Raw genomic sequence first — 20,394 nt, 5'->3', positions numbered from 1 at the left:
GTCTCCTCATCAATTTATGCATTTATTTACTTCCTTGGTATCACTAATAGAAAATATTGGAATCAAACTTTTACAGTGACTTCAATCGTAAAATTTCTTCGAGCTGCAAACTTACTGGATTTTGCAAAGATGCTGATTGTTCACTGCACAATTGCCTTGATTTTCTAAAAAAATTTCCTCATAGTCTCCACAATAATTTACTTATAAACGTTATGTTTCTCAACATATGCTTCGCTGGCTTACAATATTTAGTGTTTGCAATGATGCGCTGTGAGTTCAAAAGTGTGGCAATTTGTAATATAATAACAAAATGTTACAGTGCGTCTTTATGCAGTGTGTACCTTACTGTACAATAAATTGTACTGTTGTGCAAACGTGGAGTAATAAAAAAGGAGTGTGAGAACACTTTAGATTAGTATGGTAGAGACCAGATTAGACAACTTCAACACTTTGTCCATTAATTCAAATCGTTTTATAATCCACTAATGCGCGTACATAGAATTCCAGTATGAAGGTTTTCTCTTAACCTTGTATTATTTATTCTTCAACGCAATTGGCAATTTTATGGCGCCCGATGAAAGTTTTCTTCAAAAACTGATGTATTAGGATTTGTTTTCATATTTTTAAATAAGCAAATGAATACAAATTCCTGGATTGCAAAATTATCAGAAACATTCATGCAGTTGCCGTGGTTAGCAACGATGAGAAAGCACGCGTGGGCCCAGGTCCATTACATTCAATCAATTGAAGTTGCATTACAATTTCCTTTCTAGCCTCTGTCAGATCCAGCGGTCCTACATCACCGTTATCGAGTCCAGTCTACGAGGCCGCCAGCTAGAATATCTTGGTTCATTAATGGAACATTATTGGTAAGCGCCAGCCGCTGCTCAACACTTTCAATATCTGTTGTTTGTTGTTGATGAAGATTGCCACTCGCCTTTAAAGCAGATAATAGATAACAAGATAACAGCAGTTGCTAAAGTGCTTATTGCCATCGTCCTCCAGGGATATCCGAAATTACTATCAACTTCCAAGTTCTATTCTATTTTTTCAATATTAATCACGTATTCATTTTTAAGCTTCTTATGACATATAGACCGAAGAGTAGTAGACTTGCCGTTATGTGCTGACCTCGTTATGTGATAAATAAGATTTTGGGTGCTCTTTTAATAAAACAACAGGACGTTAATAACGCTTTCAAATTCCAAAATCTCGTGAACATCTCATTGTACAACGGCCACCAATTAATTTTTCTCTATCTACTAATCCGTTATTTTTAATAACTAAATCGATTTTCTTCCGATTTTACCGAGATAACACGAGTGCGGTTCCGACTGAGTAGTTGAGAAATCATGACTTGACTCAACCAAAAAGCTCGGTTACGAAACTACTTTCTACTTACGGCACTCAATTGAGAATAAATATACGGCTGGACTTAAGGTAAAAATTCTAACCATTAATTTCTCTCGTGAGTGAAACGAATTCAGCTCATTACATCTAGTGACGACAGATGCTAGTGAGGGAGAACATTAATGAGAATTTTACCATAGTGTCAACGATATTCATAATACTTAGATCTCAACTCATAATAGAAAACACGAATGATTTATACTTGCTTAATTCATCTTTCTTGCATAATATTCAACAGATTTTGGTCATTAGAATTCTCCATCTCGTGTATCCGGTCCAGTTTCCTCTGGACTAATCCGCAATAGGTAAAAAAGTATCGACTTTTTTTGAAGGCTAACGAGAAAACTTTTAGAAGTTCGCTTGACCATTAACATATGGAAAAGTGGCTTTAAAACAATATGTCGATAAAGCTTATGCATTCATGAATATCAAGTTTACTGACCGTCATATGAAAGAAGGAGTTCGCTAGAGCTGTCAAATTGTTTAACTTTTTCATCACGTGGGCGATCCTGCAAATAGCTTTCTTCGTCGACATATTTATATTATTATCAATCATGAATTGGAGACGACAGTTAATGCATTTGGGCACAGAGGGGTAATGCTAACGAAGAATATGGCTCTTAATCGCTTATATTTATTTAGTAGCGGCGTCAGTTCAGCTGTTTCTGAATTAGAATTGGTATAAATAACTTTTTATATTCAACTGGAATAATCCTGCATACCTTGAAATTTATTAACATTAACCGGCAAAAACGCTTTCAAATTTCAAGAGTTCAGTCGTTTCTGTAATGGAATTAGTGTGATAACTTATTCAATTCAACTTAAGAATTCCCTCAAACCTAAGAATTTATTTACTTTGAAACAACAAAAATGCTGTTCAAATGTCTCAAGTGTCGATTCAACCGTCCCTGATGTATTATTGCTATATATAATTTTTTAATTTCAACATCAGCCGTTTCCTAAATGCGTTTTTCGGTTAAAATTTGAATGATTAATCACCAAGTATCACCTTACGCGAGGATTTCATTTTCTGTACAACTGAGCAGTCGCTGCATGAATTTCATAGATGTTAATTAAACAATTTCAAAATTTGCGTTGTCCGGTGATAACTATAATTATTCAACACCGAATATCAACTAACTCGAGTAATTATTTCACTTCCGAGCTGCAAAGTGGCTACATTAATAGCATAAATGACACTGTGGCCATTAAAATTCAATTTCAATTTTAATAGGAGTCAGTTCAGCCATTTTAAATTGCTGTTACTGTAATAACTTTCTTGATTCAACAGCAGTTACATGTTCAAATGTTGCTAAAATAATATATTTTTACATTCAATTTAAAATTTCCCACAATTCTAGAAATTTATTTACTGTAAAATGCCAAAAATGATGCTAAAATATTGCGAGCGTCAGTTCAGAAGTTTATGAAATAGAATTAGTATAAAAAAAGTTATATACAGCTTTGCAAATTCCCCCAAATCTGAAGAAAAGTACCCCAAAGTCATTTTTGTCATCAATGACACAATGAATACATTGTGGCAAAGATTTTGAAGCTATAGGACCGAATAAGAGACATAAATGCTCTGCGCAACTCGGCAACATTCCTCAAAAGGTTACAATTAGAAATCCATCTGGAGACCGAAATCCATCTGTGAAATGCAACTTTCAATTGTCCTAATGAATGTATGGAATGTCTAATAATTTATCACGCTTTCAATCTGCATTATGAATTTAAATAATATCTTATCATATCATGCGAGTGGACATTTAACGATTTAGCCTGTGTTGCTTTATAGCCTAAGAGAAGGGATGATGTGATGATGTTATTCATTTAGTGGTATATATACTGTCGTGGGTAGGTTGGTAAAAAAGGAGGAAAAAAGTTAAATGAAAACTATAATAAACAAACGACAAATACAAACAAAGACAAGAATATAACCGTTTGTTCTCTTTGCTTTAGTGCTAACTTTGGACTCAAGATTTACAGCCTTTCTGAAATTAAGAAATAAACGGGAATTGAGAACAAGCAATATATGAGCAACAATAGCAGGATGTAACGTAAACAAGATTAATAAATAATAGGCTGATAATCATACTCATGAACCCCGCTAAACACCATCACCGAATTGAAATGAATATAACTATCAAAAAATAAACAAACCAAATGATAAAGTAGCGCGTACCTCGATCAGTGGTGGATCACACAGCAATGAACGACATTTACAAGCTATTTAATAAACAAAATGTAAAACAAACCTCAACATTTGTAGCTAAGAAATCTGGAGTTAGGCATTTTAAAGGTTATTTAATTTCGCAAGATGGGTGCCTGATAATTAATACGGGTGTATAAACCTGTCAGATTACCAGTTAATTAAAGCTAATAGAAACTTACTGTCTCAGGGTGGCTCGCAAAGCAACAAAATTGGTTTTCCTCCAGTCTCCCAATTAAAATAATAATCCAATATACTGCCTCTTTAATTTGCTTCCATTATATTAGCAAGACATGCCGACTTGCCTGCAAATGCTACGACTCCTTAAGACGATCAAGCGAGCTATAAGCAGCAACACAGCATCGTTTTATTGAATAATCAATTATGTCCGCTGTAAAAAATAATCATCAATGCAGACAATCGTTATAAGGAAATACGAGACACTATAGAAAATTAAATTGAACATCGTGGCACCATAAGTATAACGGTTGACTTTTTATTAGAATTTTAAAAAAGGGTGAGTGTTGAGGGGGGTGGAAGGTTGGGAGCATTCAATAAATTTGTTGAAGTGAGTGAATGGGTGAAACAAATTTTAAATTCGAAAAATATCGCAATCAAACTCTATGATAATTTTCATTGTTCTTTTATAATAACCAATTATATGCCTCAGTTTATGAGAGAATTGCATATTAGCTCGAACACTTAGTCATATAATATCAGATAAATTAACAAGAAATGGGAGAAAAAGAAAAAAAGATGGCCTCGATTTAAGAGATAAATTTCCGATCCAAATAAAATAAGGGATAAGGAATATGGAATAAGGGATAAAATGATTGTTTTGGGTTGAGCCCGTAATTGTTGATGCCCGTAATTGTTGTTGGTTGAGATGAAAATTTACATAGAGGCAGTTTCATGTGAAACAGAGCCTCCAATTGGTGTTTGTTTGTCCATAGCGATCGATGTGAAACTGACGGAAGAAATTTATTTGAATAGACGGGAAAACACTAACGGTAAAAAACATGTACCTTCAATTGTTATTGGCTTAACGAGTAAAATATTCTTCAGAGATAAAGCGCAGGATGCTTGTTGACATGAACGGTATTCTAAATGCAGTAATTTCAATCAAATACACTAAATACAAACGACTTTACAAATATTTTGAAAATATTTTTTCCGTGATTAATATTGATTTTCGTGATTATGTTCATGATCCACTCAAAATAGTTGAAAGTTGTTACGTCTGAAGATCGCGGGACGTTGAAGAGAAAATAAAACATTGAAACAGGAGTTTAGACCTAAGTTTTTTAGTTTCATTGGAATGAAACAAAACTTAATGAAACCTTATTTTATCTCACTGGGGTTCTCACTTGACGTAGACATGGTAATTTCCTTAACCCGTCGGCTTCCTTTTAATCAAAGAAAAATTTTGTAGTCTGAGCTTAAAACAATACTTGGACTTTAGTTGCCCCGGCTGAAGTCTCTTCATTGCATCTTAAGTCCCCTTTATGATTAGTAAGGGAGCAATTAACTGTTAACGCGAAGTTAATGCAGTAAAAGGAATGCAAAAAGTCGTGGAATTTACTCTCTCTATTTCACCGGAGAATTTTTTTCCCAATGCTCTAGAAATATCAGTGCTGAGTTGATAAGTTATTTACAATATTTTTTCATTAATCTGATCCCTTCAATGTATTCCTTTTTTCATTCCACGACTACTTTTTTCCTGAGAAAGATATCTGCTTTCCTCCGGTGAATGTAAATCTAGCGAAGTTTTACTGATAAACTACAGATAACAGAGTTTAGCTACAAAAAGCTTCGGAATGAAATTTCTTACCGACAACCTCCACAATTTTTATTGACTTGCAAATTATTGCCACCTGTGTTGCATTATGCCAGAAAGTAAATGTAATAGTAAAATTATAACAAGGTTTTTACAAGTACCTTATCAACTTTACGAGTTTGTTTTTCAAGTAAAATTTATTTTATTACCAATCCCGGGGGATTAAACATGAATTAGTAAATATTTTTTATTATATCTCCAGCAAATGAACTTGTTTACATTTACTGATAAATAATCACAAGTCTTTTTTTCATAAATTTCACTGTCTTTTCCGATTGGATAGATTATTCTCAGTATTCTACGTTAGCTTAGTACCGAAGAGGGACAAACAAACTTGACCAGTTTTTTATCCAGGATTCACGGATGGACCGCACGATAATTTTATTCAAGTGATATATTCTTTTATTGTGATGTGAGATTTTGTGTTCATTCATATTTCCCGTGGCAAATACTACCAAGAAATAACTAGGTACTCGAATTTACCGCATAGCAGAGAGCAATCGAGAATTTTTATGACTGTAAGAAAAGGTGGGCGGCGCTGCGTAATATCGTTGTCGTGAATTACGACGCGGCGCAGATGATACAAACTCAAGGGATTGAATTAGGGCAGATAATGGCTTCTTTGCGGACTTTGATGGCCGCCGCGCTTAATAAGATAACGCGGCAAAACACACAACGTGCACTCAGCGCCCTAATTCCATCAATGATCAAATCAAGGTCGATGAACGAAAAAGCTGCTAGCGGTCAACGTTTGTTAGCTCTCGTAAAGAGTGCAGGAGTTGCGTGCTAAGCGGATCTCGAAGGGATAAAACCTCGCTTCCAGCGACCAGAGTTGAAGTGGAAGCCGTACGTTACAGGCTACGTTTGTGCATGATTATGGTATTTTTTTGCAATTGTAAAACAGGTGAAAGGGAAATCGTGAGTCGATTGATACGTAAGAGCAGGATTAGAAAACTTTCGAACATTCCGTAAAAATTCTGCATTCCGTAAAAATTCTGGAAAATCCCAAAAATTTGTTGAACTGAAAAATATTTATTTGAGCTTTCCTGCCTACCGCATTACACTTCACAAAAATGATTCGCGGTTATGTAATTATTTTTCATGTAATAATTTTGCAATTAAAAATTATTCTTTAATTATATACTTTTTCTTTTTAATTTTAGGTGAGGCAAGATACATGACGTGGTCTGGAAAAATTTGTAGTTAACTGCACGTTTCTGCACAGGAAATTATGCTTCGTTGTCATTTTTTTTTTCCGTGAAATGGAAGTCAAAAAAATATTTCATGCAAGTTAAAGAAGCTTCAAACGAAACTCTCTCTAAACTAAAGGATTCCACAATTTTATCCGCAATACATTGCCGCTCTTTCTCACTGAATAGTGCACTGAAAAAAGTTTTTATTCAGGAACACCGAGACGCCAAAAATGTCAAATAGTACTTGTGGTGAAATAGATGGACATTCTCTTCGATGTGTGATTTGGCATATTCCTTGCAAACTTTAGGAATAGCGCGTTTCGCGCAGCTTGTGAAAAAATTACAAAAAAATATGGCAGGGGAAAGCGTGCGTCAAATTTTCCACTGCTTTGAGTTCATAGCGTCATGTCCCGCCCGGTGCATGCCAATGAGAAACTTCTGACTGACGCAGCTGATGTACCAAGAGATGAAATTTGTGGCCTAACTCTTCGCTGCCCACTGCATGCTAACAAGTTCGCTCCTTCTCTGTCAAAAACTTATTCCGACTAGAATATTGAGTTTGCTCGTAACTGCTCGGGCCGGCATTCATTCATACTAGAGGACATTTACAGCCAATGGGGTGCAATAAAGCCATGGCGAAACTCCCAGGATTTTGACCAGGCAGGTTATTATGACATCCTTCAGAAGCGTAGCGGCTTACGTGCTGCGCCGGACGTGGCTAGTGGTTATTTTTATTCATCTATCAATCACGAGTTACGAGATGAAGCATTCGTTATTGTTTCAAGAATCCAAACCTCGCGCATGAGCAAGCTTGAATTTCTATTGATACCTCGCTGCATACCTGGATTGAATACCTGAAGTCATTGCTGATAACGTCGACCTTTCGTCCTATGTACTGCGTAACACTGGAAAAGAATAACACTTGTCGGGCGCAATTGATGGCGGTCTGCATCCCGACCACCCAAAAAGCCTGACTTCCGACAACCAAAATGGTCTGCATCCCGACTACCCGGCCAAACGGTCTGCATCCCGACCACCCAAAAAGCCTGACTTCCGACAACCAAAATGGTCTGCATCCCGACTACCCGGCCAAACGACCTGCATCCCGACCACCCAATCGGGCTGCATCCCGATAATCTAAACGGTCGGCATCCCGACCTCCCAAACTGTCTGCATCCTGGCATAGCCACGCCTGCAATTCTTACAGACAAAACGACACATGAGGAGTCCAACATGGTGGCTGCGAGTAAAACTTTAAGCGATAATCTGCTAAGTCGTCAAGAGATTTCTCTGCGCTGTAAATGCATAAAACTGAAGCTTAATGTATCCCAAAGGTCTCAGGTGTCCCAGAATGACAGGGTATACACCGTTGTAAATGTTCAGCGTAGCAAGGAAACGACATAAACAACGGCGACTGCTCCTGTCTGAAGCAGTTTTCGAAGCAGTGACACCTGCTTGTTTATGCTAAAAAATATTTTCTAAAAAAATATATTTTGCTAAAATTTATTTTCTCCGAAACTAATAGTCCTGCCTATTCTTGCAAACCGAAAAAATGGTTCTTGGTAAAAAACTATCGTTCGGTCGAATTTGTATACAATAAGTAGTAGATGTTTGCCGTCACGTCATGATGTATGGGCAGTTTATGCTCGTCAAATACTTGCGTCAAATAATACCTTTAAATATAATATACTTACAATCAGGCCTAATACTACCGAAGTTATTCGATCAACAAGGCTATTATAGAGTAGTAGTCGAGTATTAGTAGTAGAGTAGAATTGTATAATAGTAGTTTTTATTTGATTTTCGTGGCCCTGAATATTATGAGGAGCTTTGAGGACAATTAGCGTCGAGGTTTAATCTTTAATTGAATTTAAAGAATAAATTACAATCAGAAAGCCGGATTCTACCGAGCATCTCATAAAATAATTAAAGGGATGAAAAATTAACACAAAATATCATGCGATCAACGTACTATACCGATCTTTCAGATAATCTAAAAAATCATTTATTGACCAGACATAATTGGACTAGAGGTTTGATTATTAACAAAACACACAAACACCATAATAATTTTTTCGAATTTTTCCGTGTGTCGTAGGTCAGCATTGAGCGCGCTTCTTAAAGTCGCGCTTCGACCGGGCAATTTTTGGACGAGATTTGGCGATTTAAACGCGTATCACGGGTCCAATAAAAGTTCTAAATGGTAAATATTCTGTATCTACTTTAATAAAACGTCAGAAAAATTGATTTCATGAATGTAAATATAAACTTACTTTTTTTCATTGTAAAATTGTAGAGAATTTTTTCATATCGAGAGTCTTAAAAAATGTTGCAACAATTTTCTCGAGGTTTCCGGCGCTCCTGAAGTACATTGAAATGCTTCAGCTTTTGACTCAGCAGTACCGTGCTGGCATGCAAAGAACTCTTTGAGAAATTCGACAGAGAAAAATTGTTCAGATTTGCGTGAATGATGTTTACAAGTTTAAAATACGAGTTCAATGCTGATTAAATGTGTTTCATCGATTAAAAATTGCAACCGTGACATTTTATAAGTAAGAGTTAGTAAAGCTATAATGAAATTAACATACTAATTTTAATTTTTTTAGATTTGATTCCGCAATTATTCCATCTCGACATCGCATTTCATCTTCTTAATTCCCCGTGAAATTACATTCCCTCCCATCTTTTTCCTTTTCCACATCATCAAATTCTCGCTCAATTTCTCCCATCTTCATGTCATTACATTTTCACTCGCATTCTTGCTTTTCTGTAAAATTATAGTACCTCTCATCTTCCCTCTACACCACTACATTACATTCTTTCTCACCTCCATCCTTGCCCGCAACTTTACATTCCTTCATTCTTATATTTCCATCCCTCAGCACATCGCTCATACTGCCCTCCAATAAAACCCAAGGATTTCTCCCCGAAAATCACGGATTACCCTGAAAACTCAGTCTCTTTCCCTGCGATACGGAAATTTTTGGTCACCGCTGCTGCCCGCATTGACGGCGTTTAGCGGAAGCCTTCACCCGTAAACAACCGGGCTAATTTCCCACGTAAATACAGCAATCATTGGAATCGAACACATCAAAAGATCGCGTCTAAATTGCCGTGCAGAGCCTATCCTAAATTACTGACATCAGAGAACATTTGATTGACTTGTTGAATTGGTATATAAAGCTATACAAGAAGATTTTATATGTAGTTATTTGGTTATCTATGAGTGAGCATATATTTCATCTAGATTTGAATATTCTATATTATTTTTAGAATTGAAGCCTGCACGTACATTCATACGACAACAGTAAAGACGAAATTTCGTACATATGTAGATCAGCGGGTCTTACAAGTAAGTCCCTTACAAAATTAAATTCGAACTTAATGCGAGCAGCAAACAAAAGCTTTGACCGTAATCGGTATTTTGTATCGAGGTTAGGATGGTCATCGAATCAGTAAATTCATGGGACTGCTATTAATTTATAGTTATATAACAAAGATAAGCTGACTGCAGATTACTGGTGCTCATTATAAAATCAAATATACAGTGAATAAATTTCGTGTCACATTAAAATTAACATCAGAATTGTGATCATTTACCAAGCAATGAGAAAGAATGCGATAGATAATGTGTGTTCCGTATGAACTGTATTAAAGAAAATAAATTTTTTATAAAATTCATTCAAGCAACTTTTACCGTGTTTGATCTTGCAAAGTGCTTTCAAGAAACCTGCATTCATAGCTAATTGATGGCAATTAAACGGAATTTTTCATACGCAGTAACTTTTGAATGGAGCTCAGCTAGGCCAGATGTTATCCGCCATTCGTTGTCACTTGGCGTCATCCGACTCTTTATACCTGAAAGGATTGTTTTTTTCGTCTTATTATATTTTTTAATTCTCTCGGACAGATGGATTGCTTCGTTTAGTTTATACACGGCGTCGCCTGACGAGCCTCGGCCTGTCTATCGTCATCAGCAGAGAGGAACTGGACACACGTCTTCCGTAACGATGATGGAACCTGACAGCCGTAGCTCGTCGTGTCGCCCGAAATCCATCAGCCGGGAACCCCTTATGAGAACAGAAATTAACTAAATTTGCCCCATCAATGTCGAAAGAAACTCGTAACTTCTCGGTTGTGCCCATTCGTGTAGATCTTAACGCTTAGGCTGTTAACTGAAGACGACAAAAATTCATATATTTTTCCAGCCGATGTAGACAGAAACTCGGCCGTTTTACCGAGTTTCGACGAAGACTGTGTTCTGCTGTGTCTTCCAACAATCGACAGGTGTGTCCCATAAAACCAATAGAAGCCCAACAGTTTCGTCTCGTCATATTGGCATAAACTCAACAGACGCATTCTGTCGCGTCGACGCAACTGGAAAGGTAAATGTAATTAAGTACTCAGTTTTGCCGCGCTGCGTAAACTACATACCTCGAGTTATTGCACATTTGTAATTTTAAAACGAGTTTAGACTACACGCCAAACTTTCTCAAAGATCCATAAAAAATTCGGTCAGAGATGCAGTTAAATTACGAAATCCTTGCAGCTTACTACCAATTACAGCAACAGCAAAGTTTTGAAGTTAATCATAAATTTTATAATGAAAGTTATTTGTTGGGTATTCCTCATTCTTACTAACGCAAGGTGTTTCTCATTATTGGCACAGTTGAATGTAACAACAAGAAGGCTCTACGTCACTGATTCATAATTCCCTTGACTCGTACAATAGAACACAAGCTCAGAATCTTGTACTTGGAGCGCCATCTTTCATGCCACGCGTCTAAGCGCGGCCTTCATTCCATTGCTCGAGAATTCGTGCAGACGCCCGCTGTTGTAATTCCCTGTGAGCTGCAATGCAATTATCTCTACTCAGCCTAGCCCCATGCCGGGTCTGGGGCTGGCTAACACAAATGCAACTTCCGTTGTGGAAATTTATTAACGACATTTCAGTGACAATTGAATGACCAATGGGTGGGCATGTCATCCGATATGGATGGCTATATAATACATATGGTTTCCAGGTTGTACATCAAATTCGAGGAAAAGTACCTTCTGAACTGCAGGTAGCCGGACGTGTGGTTGTTGGGTTTTGTTTTTAAGTTGTGAGTTTTCCACACGATTCTGGTAATTAGATAATTTCACTTAGCTGAAACGATATGACATTAAATAAGCTATTTTCAGTACCACCAAATTTGTATACCCGTACAATACTAAAAGAAGTATTGTTTACGGGCTACGTATAGTTGGATGCTCATAGTGCTAACAGCATATGAAGCTCAGTTTATTTATTATCATTAGTGATTGAGCAATGTGTAAATAAAAATATAAATTTTAAAGAAGCCTATAAGTTGACCACCGACACGTGCCAGTGATTTTCAATCTGATACTGCGCTGAAATTGACTCAGCCGCTGCTATCTCAGCCGCAAAATGACCTGCCGGCGTTCATATAAGAGGCAATGGCGACAGCAATGCCAAACTCTCGTGCCCCGCAGAGCCCATACTTTCAAAAAAAAAAGTGAAGAGATCGTAAGTTCATCAGCCAATCATTGACGGTCTTTCAAGCAAAATCCACCAATCATAGACATGAAAATAGAGCGTAAGTACTTACGCTCACTTAGGGAGTTTTGAAAGTATGGCCCCGGGCCTATCGATTGCTCTGCCAAGAACTTCTTGCAAAGAGAGATGAACTGGCAGAGGCTCAGTAATATTTCCTAAAAACTTGTGCATTTCTAAATTTTTCATCACAAATGGACATGAGACTCTAAAAACGTACACTTTAATATTCTGGCAGTAATTGTGATCTTTCAGTCGAAACACCTAATAACAGTTTCATATAAATAACCTTGCTGCGCACGAAAAATTGATTTACGCGCCGATTGATTTGCGAATAAATTAAATTTACTAATAAATTAAATTTAAGTTTTGACAAGGCATGTGATACATAGAGGGAAACCGTCATCTTTTAAATCTTTGCGCTAAACTCAAGTATTCCATAAAGCAAATTGTATTGATTGTAATTAGAAACCTGCCACATATGTTATTGTTTTTTAATAAGGTAGGAAAAATGTACTCAAAGTAGATTACAGCGATAAGTCGATTGCTACTTTTTATTGGAATTAAATTAGTCTGTCACAGCTAAAAGGGGCAATATCGGTTCGCTGATTGTCATTAATACAATAATATCAGTATTTTCATTATAAAAGATCCGGAAGTAATGACGTTTTAAAATAGCTGTTTTTCTAGGCCTAAATTCAAATTCAATTCTATAGTTTGTAGAAATTTATAATATTTGTTCACTTCCTCTAATGCAAACATTGGAGGGTCATTTCATTGATGATGTTGGTATAAGTACCATTATTAATTTGCATTATTTTTGAAAATAATGAAGCGATCAATTTATTACTGAGGTTCTTCTAATTCTCTTAATACAAAACTTTCACCGAATTCGTCACGCGGAGCAACTAAATTTTCTTAAACTTCTCAAATTTGTATGGATTGAGAAAATTTATTTGACTTTTCTTACATTAATTAATCACCATTTGTTCGCTCAAGTGCAGGAAGTTATTTATTACTAGAAGTTACTTGTTGCATGCCTAATTTTCCTACATAACACAAAGGAAGTTTTTGACTCTCTTCTTCGCACCTGGGCTTCAGTGCTCCGCGTTGAGGGCCCACGGAGACAAGGAAAGCCCATCAGCCCTCGCTAATGCCACGGCTTCCAGATGACGAGAATAAGACTCAAAATTTGCTATTTTTGCAGCGGAAGCAACACCAGAGCAAGACACATGAGCTAGCGCGCTGAATTGCGCTCGTGTCACACGCGACAATTCGAATAATGGCTCAAATATAGCACTATAAAGCCCCGATGCAAATGATTCAGCTATGACATTAGCGTAGCTGAAAATTTTTTTATTTTGTTATGAAAAAAGTTCAGTTGTGGTGTAGATATAGTCATGTACCATTTCGTCAACGCATACTGCTTCCAATGAGATTAAAATAATTTTGTGAAAGAAATTCGTGTCTAATATTTTGAATGAAACTTCTTTGGAAAAGGTTGAAGATGGAATACCAAAAAGAATAAATATTTCTCACCGGAATAACCATAAAAATTGTAATTGAATGTAATTATGGATATGCTGTATGAGTGTCATGGTGAAATTATACACGTATTTTTAGCCAACTATGATTATCTGTATATTTGAAATTGAAATAGCTTCAAATCAATTTAGATTATATGATGATGTCCTATGATAGTAAATGCTTTGTAAATCCTCACATTCATAGAAACACGAGAATTTTTTAGAAGTGTTAGCATTCTTAAGACTTTTAGCGTCATTTCAGCCAGTCAGAAAACACAGTAAACTTACCATTCGGCCTTACGAAAACAAAATTTATTCTGATTACTTTCTACGCGCTGCGTGCGAGCGAAACAAATAATGCCAAATCCTGCACTGGAATTTCGACAGCTCATGTATCCTGCAGCGTTTGATCACTCATATCGTCAGAGAATAACAGGACCGCGGCGTCTCGATATTCCTGCTGTATCGGAAACATCCTCGAGTAACACGTACCTACATACAGCTCCTACATTTGCTTGTGCTTTCAACTTGTCCCGTAAATTGAACAGTTGTGACGGTGTCCCATCGCGGACAGCGACCAATGGAGCGTTTAACGTGGCCAACGGCGGGAACAAAGCCATTCCTATCGTATCTGTAACCAAATTCTGACACCGATTTGTTGGTCTGAAACCGTCATGAACTGTCAAAAGAACCGCAGCAACGCGCTCGCTGAGCAGTCATGGCAGCTTCATCAGTCATCGGACTGCAGAGGCTCAGAAGAGCTTTAAAACTCTCACTAAAACGCGCCAATGACCACGTAAAAATTGTGTCGATTCAAATCCTCGCCCGAGGCTCGCCTCACATGAAAAGATGAGACGGATTTATCAGGCATTCATTGGCATGCGTAATTTATGGAGACACTTCTCGCTACAATGCAGGGAAGGCTGATCGATGACTGCATCAGTTATTTGCAGGTAAACACGCTGTAAACGTTTGGTCAATTTTTTCAGTTTTCTAAGAAAACAGCATCGAGTCAGCGGAAGATTTGTGTTTCACATATTTTGAATGTTGTTAATGAAATTCAATCGAAAATTATAGAATTTCGTTCTAAATAATCACCAAAATTTACATACATTCAATAACACATGCCGAACTGTGATTTATTCCATTTGTGTCCTGCAACACTACAAACTTTATGCTACGTCGAGAGGTGCAAAATTCCTTGACCAAGAAAAACGACTTTATAAAACATCACAGTGGAGTAATTCTAACTCGACACAAACAAGAATGGTGATTTTTTTCTAGCTGATCTCAAACCCAATTCCTTCACCATTGATTCATGTCACTTCACTGGCCATACACTTTGAAAAATTTCCTTTGGTGTATGTATTGCCGCAAAAGACTGTCATGCAAGTCGATATTTTAGGGGAGCAGCACCGGAAAAAATTGGCCGATAAATTTATCAGCAGATCAATCCCGAAATGACTGCAGACGTAAACAAAGTTACTGCCTTTAAAACAAATTTGTAACTCAATATTTTTACTCGATTTGAGCTCAAGAAAATAGTTCAAAGGTTGATGATAGGAATGATTGTCTTCGAAATTATAAAACCAGTTTTGAATATGAATTCGTGTTCCTTAGAAGTCAAGCAGGCGTGATTCATCGAATCATGTTGATCTTGTCTTTTAATATGAGTCCGGTAGTCCAGCATGCATACAATTTCAAATGAAAGAGCATTAAATGAAATGAAACAAGTTTCTCGGCCTCCTATAAATCTGTAAATTTTTTGATCAAATCCCTATAAATCACTTACGGGTCGTACTATACATAATTATAATAAACACAAAAATAATTCTGATGAAACAGAATACAAATAATACACAACTAGATTTAGCTAAACTAAATCAAATGCTTTGAACGACTGAGAATGGCGGTAAGATGACAGTCATGGATAAGTTATATACGAGGAAAATCTAAGAATTTTTAAATTCTATACATCATCGTAATAAAAATAAGTCGAAGCTATGTCAGGGCTCGACTTCTAAGACCATTGATTTTTATTGGTATGCCGAGTACTTCAGGGAGCAATATACAAATGCAGAGATTTATCAATTTTCGGTCGAAATCACAATTTTTACTCCAAACATAAACCGCACTTCATTCAATATTTTGAATATAATTCACTGTATATTAATAATAATACAATTTTCATCTTGACTGTGTTATAATAATAATATAATTTTTTCGAAAAGTAACAGGAGCATTTTTCATTATTCTGAAAAGTTGTGATATTATATATCAAAAAGTGCCTTAGGTTCATAAAATATTTTATTCGAGAGGTGTAAAGCTCCTTTATTTGTTCAGTAAAGCATAAAAATAAATATATTTAATAGAGAAGTTTAGAAAGAAATTACGATTAAATTCGTCAACACATTGATAAATAAAAATATTTTTTTCATATTTGGTCGTCGCTGGAGGCCAGTTACAAGAATCTTGCTCCGACATTTATGTATCCCGATCTCCACCACCCAGCAATTTCTATTCAGCAGATGCAGCAAGGTTCTCCCTGTGGCTCATAATAATCAGTACAATGGACTGCTCTAGAGGCATTCTACTTCAAAAAGAGAAGCGGTGTTCCAATCTCGACTCATCTCGCTTTTCTCAGAGGTAATATGATGCTGCTGGAGACGCCCGTGCGGGAGCCAAGACTTCTTTTGGAACTGACATGAAAGAAGCTAGGGTTGCCCTATGCAAGCATGCATTACCAGATCAAAGGACCGCAACTCGGTAGAGAAACGCTGTATTTTTAAGGCAAGTGTCGAAAAATTTACAATTTTATCATTTTTTCTCACACCATCACCACGTCAATCCGTGAACCCGTGCAATTTTTAGTACAGTAGTATTAATTTTTGTTTGGAATTCAGCCCCTCAACAAATTTTCCTACTGAAATAACTCCACTGTAGAATATAAAGATTATACTAGATTCTACACGTCATATATACTTAAATTTATGCGGATGCCTCGTCAAATTCAATGTACGCCCACGCACATATCAAGGCGCCAGGTGTTTGCTGCTGTACAAGTTGAATATGAGGTGAGTTTATTTGATATTTTCTTTGAATTTAAACTTTTGATATTGAAACTTCAATGTGTTTCACTACTTGACCGAAATACACTTTAAGATATTTGTATTAGATTAAATTTCAGCTTCTTGGCAAGCACCACATCTTTAACTGCCGGATTTCAGTGTATGCATTTAAAGTCTTTAATGATTATCGTCAATAAAAAATAAATCAATAACATTACAAACTGAATATCAAATAACGCATTCATGCTACAGAAGTCATGATTTCAGCTAGCCAATCAAGATCGTTCAGTCGATGTCACTCACGGAGATATTCAAACCAGTTGGCATTAGTTCATGCACTGGAAGTTGCAATGAACTTCAAGAGCTTATATTTTATCGCTTTCGTACGACAAGTTTGGCAGTGCGAGATCTATGTGACGAGCTTGTCAAATTTTGACTTCAGAGTAATAAATGTTGCCGAGATATGAGTTGGAAAACTAATGCAGCGCATTTTTCGTTCTCACGGATTAGTGATAGTAGACTTTAGAAAGTTTTGGTTTCTTTGGCATGAGTGATCGCGATTTTTTAGCATTATTGTAGCAGCACCTTTAACGCATCTCCTGTAGCATCTGTTCATCTGAGTTGTTTTCAGTATCGTTCCATCACCAACTGTCATTTTTTACCTCGACGCTGACCAGTAAGGTACGGCGTGGAAACGCTGAGAATATTTATTGTCATATTTAAATCAGACATGCTACCTAGTCTGAATTAAATTGTAGTAGGATTTATTACTATACGTAATAGTATCTCTAACTTTTACACAACTAGATGCAAAATAATTTCAACCTGCGTCCGTTGTCTTTGACCTATGACTGTGATTGTGGCTGTGGCTGAAGCTTAATCTAGTTGGAGCCCATGACTGAGTCTTGAGGCCTGTGAGTATGTTAACGAACATTTATTTCTGTTTATTTTAATTAAATTGCGTACAGTTACTAAAGTTTCATTGGCCAGCCCCTCATGTGAATTAATTATGCAGGCAGCAAACGGGAAGACCATCGCATAGGAAGGTTGAGTAACCAACTATAGGATGAATAACTGGATATAGCAGCTACAATTATAAATAAACGTATTAAAATAAGTTAATACTGGAAGATGTGCCGATCGATGCTATTGATCTTGATAAGGACATTTTTGATGTTTATTTTGTTTTTGTACTCAATTCCTCTTCTAATCTCAAAAAGCAAGATTTATTAAAAAAAACTGTATTCGTGATACGGACATTCAAGTGCCGTTGACTTTTTTGAAGCCGAAGTTGGTGAAATTGATCTAGGACTATCTTTATCCTCGGCATTTTACTGCAACCTTTCTATAGACGTCGTGGGAACGACTAGCGATAGCATCAGCACCCTGTATATATTCCTCAATTTCCAGGTAGTGTTTAAATTGCGTAAAATCAAATAAACTGAAACAGGTCTCTTTTTTTAACACCTGTTTCACCAAGATGTTCACTCCTATCATTTGACAGTCATTCTTAAATAAAGGATATTTAAACCGTTGTGCGTGGACCAATTGGACATTATTTTATCAATGTTTTTCATAGTTAAACAAAAGAATTAATTCTAAAAATCTGAAGCACAGAGCCTTCTGTTATACACTTTCCCCAAATTATTTTAACTTCAAACTTTATTCATGGTCTACTTCGTTGCAAGTTCTTATTTCTTACTAATTTGGAATGGATTCCCAGTTCGCTAGTAAGTTACTCAAATTATTTCATACAAAAATGAAGTCCTATTGTTATAAATTTCAAGGTCCAAAGACAAGCCAATACTACAGCCAAAGGTTCTTTGCATTTTCAAGACTCGGGGCTCGAAGAGTTCATAACAGAAAAGAGAACTCGACCTGCCTTCGAGTTGAAGCTCCACTCAAATTCATTCGGTGTTGTTTTGCGCAGCCTCCTTGAACGCACTCAAGAGCGGCCCGAACTGATTTGCCAAGTCAGATGTCTACCAGGAACGAAAGCAGAAAAATTTTTGCTACTGTAAATTTAAATTTGTTAACCAGAATTTCCATTTTATTACTATCAACCTAGAATTTTCCAGACTTTTTGATCTCTAAGAGATCTTCGAAAAAATTAGACTATGAATGTTTTTCAAATCACTAGAGCTTATTGCACAGTTTTCTGTGTCGGTTGATGTCGGAACGAATAAAAGCCCTTAAATTTAATATTAAGTCTGCACTATTTAAAGTAATAAATAATTAATGTCGTCGAAAGGCAACTACTTTCGTTTGCATTCACTCTAATCTGATATTTTTTTAAATCATCCCATGTGAGACAAAATTCTTCTATTTTGAATTTATTCCCGTGTGACAATTCTTACGAATTCTAATAACGTATTGCAGGTAATTACATATTAATCCATTGGTGGAGAAATTATCACTCATCAGTTATTTCGGATATAAATTTAAAGGGCTCCACCTACATTCATATACATACATTTATATAGGCTTCACCTACATTCTAGCATGCCTATATCACTTGCCAACCTAAGACTACTGCCCCTGCTCATTTAAATAAAGCTTTTCTTAAATCAATTTTGAGGATGTTAATTGCGGCTTGACAATAATATAAAAAATGATGAAGAAGTTACGTGCGTTTAATGACTCAACCAATTTTTTACTTAAGTATCATGATAATGCTTAACTATTGAGAGCATAATACAGTCTATTGGCCTTCGGATTAAAAAGTGGGGAGCATTTAATTTTAAATCGTAGCAAACTTTTCAAATCTTGTGTAATATTGAGCCACTATGTCGCAGTGATACAAATGGCACCGAGAAGAACGCAGCCAAGTTGGGAATTTCGGTTGCGAATTTCCTATGTATAATTTTTAGGTAGTGCTCGAGCGTCGAAGATGGCGCCTCTGTATGACCGTTGACACACTTAGATGCACACACCTTTGGTAGGTACGTAACAAGTCGAGGGACCTGGGGCCAGATTTTCAAAGCTCGCTAAGTGAACGTAAGTACTTACGCGCTGTTTTCTTGTCTATGATTGGTGGATTTTGCTCGAAATGCCATCAATGTTTGGCTGATCAACTTACGATCTCTTAACTTTTTTTGAAAGTATAGGCCCTGGGTTTATGGCTTCTTAAGGGCTAATCACTCGTGAAAAAATGACGCTGAGTTGTATGATATGTTGCGACCACTCACAAGTGACAGATCATTCGCGATAAAAATCGACCAATAAATGTGTACAGTTCTAATGTTCGCACGTACAGTACTAATGTTCACAACTAACTTGAGCATTTAGCAAAATTCAATTATTGATTGAATAAACTTATAAATTTAAATCCTAGTCAAACAGAAAAGTATAATTCTCTCTATGAAATCCCGTGACATTTTGCTGAGTTTTTAAGCAGCAGTAGGGCAACGAGCTCGCATCCAACTCATTATCCTAGGCATCAATTAGCGTGATATTAACAGCAATTACAGCTAGAAATTAACTTTTATTCTAACCGTCCAGCCCATGCACTTTAGCAGGGATTAAAAGCCGACACTAATGGCGTCGCTTAAATTTCAGCCGTCAAATAGGAAAAGCCGTCATAAAAAATAT

This window comes from Hyalella azteca, unplaced genomic scaffold, assembly GCF_000764305.2.
Source record: "Hyalella azteca isolate HAZT.00-mixed unplaced genomic scaffold, Hazt_2.0.2 contig10770, whole genome shotgun sequence".
Classification (NCBI taxonomy): Eukaryota; Metazoa; Arthropoda; class Malacostraca; order Amphipoda; family Hyalellidae; genus Hyalella; species Hyalella azteca.
This window is presented reverse-complemented; position numbering follows the sequence as displayed.